Here is a 1,104-nt window from a genome sequence, read left to right as displayed (position 1 = left end):
TTCTTTATATAGATGCCGGATGAAAGATTCGAATGTGAAACGGCAGAATTTAAAAATATATGTCTCCTTTAAAGGGCCCGTGACATGCTTATCCTTCAGACACAAAAAGTCAAAGAAAACTTTGTTCTCTTTAAGAAACTTGGCATAACACACATTATTTTACCCATTTGGAAACAAAACTGACCTATTTTCTTTTGAACTTGGCAAAAGGGAAACAGGAAGTGACTTCAAGGGGGAACTTCTTTAATAAAAATAACTCACTYSTCTTTGTTTATTGAAARATTATGATTTGAACTCTGACTACCTTTTTGTTTCTGTCTGATAGCGACTCAAAATAATTTAAAACATCAGATTCCTCTCCACAGTCTGGGTTATTGAGCATTTTAGCTTAGCTCTGTTTTCATGCAGACATTCCCCTTTGACATCACTTCCTGTTACTTTACATGTAAATATCTCAACAACTGTTCATCTCAGCAGCATGAAAATTATTTTATAAAATGTTCTCAGTGTTACCGTTCCAAAAATGCCTTTGTATTATTTTTCAAAAAATGATGGCACATGCCCTTTAAAGGCCAGCTCTTGTTCTAAGCACACCTACCAAGCACCTGCCAAGATGGCGGCACACTCCAGCGTTCCTCTGTTTCAGGTCTCGGATCCGACTGAGTTTAGTGAGGATGGTCCGGTCCGGTCAGCCGGTGGGGTGGTCCGTGTGAAGCAGGAAGACTTCAGCTGAGCCACAGACCAAACACAGAGGATCACAGGTCGGTTCCAGAGCCGGGTCCGTTTGAACATCAGGTTCCCAGAAGCCGGAGTGGAAGCCAGGCGTTCCGGTTATAGTTCAGGAGCGCAGACTGTGTTTGTGTTGCTTCTCGTTGCTCCCAGATTACAAAGCCTGAGAGGCAGGCCGGGCGCGGAGCGCGATGGGGTAAACACAAACAAACGGTGATGAAAAGTAAACAACTCCGATGCTTGATATGTCAGGAGGACACACACGGCACAACACAACATTTACCTTTGGATGTTTACAAAACTGAAACCAGAGTTGCTGTTTTCATAAACAGAGCACACACACACACACACACACACACACACACACACACACAC

The sequence above is a fragment of the Austrofundulus limnaeus genome, unplaced genomic scaffold (genome assembly GCF_001266775.1).
Source record: "Austrofundulus limnaeus strain Quisiro unplaced genomic scaffold, Austrofundulus_limnaeus-1.0 Scaffold119, whole genome shotgun sequence".
Lineage (NCBI taxonomy): Eukaryota > Metazoa > Chordata > Actinopteri > Cyprinodontiformes > Rivulidae > Austrofundulus > Austrofundulus limnaeus.
The sequence above is the reverse complement of the archived record's forward strand: the minus strand, read 5'-3'. Positions refer to the sequence as shown.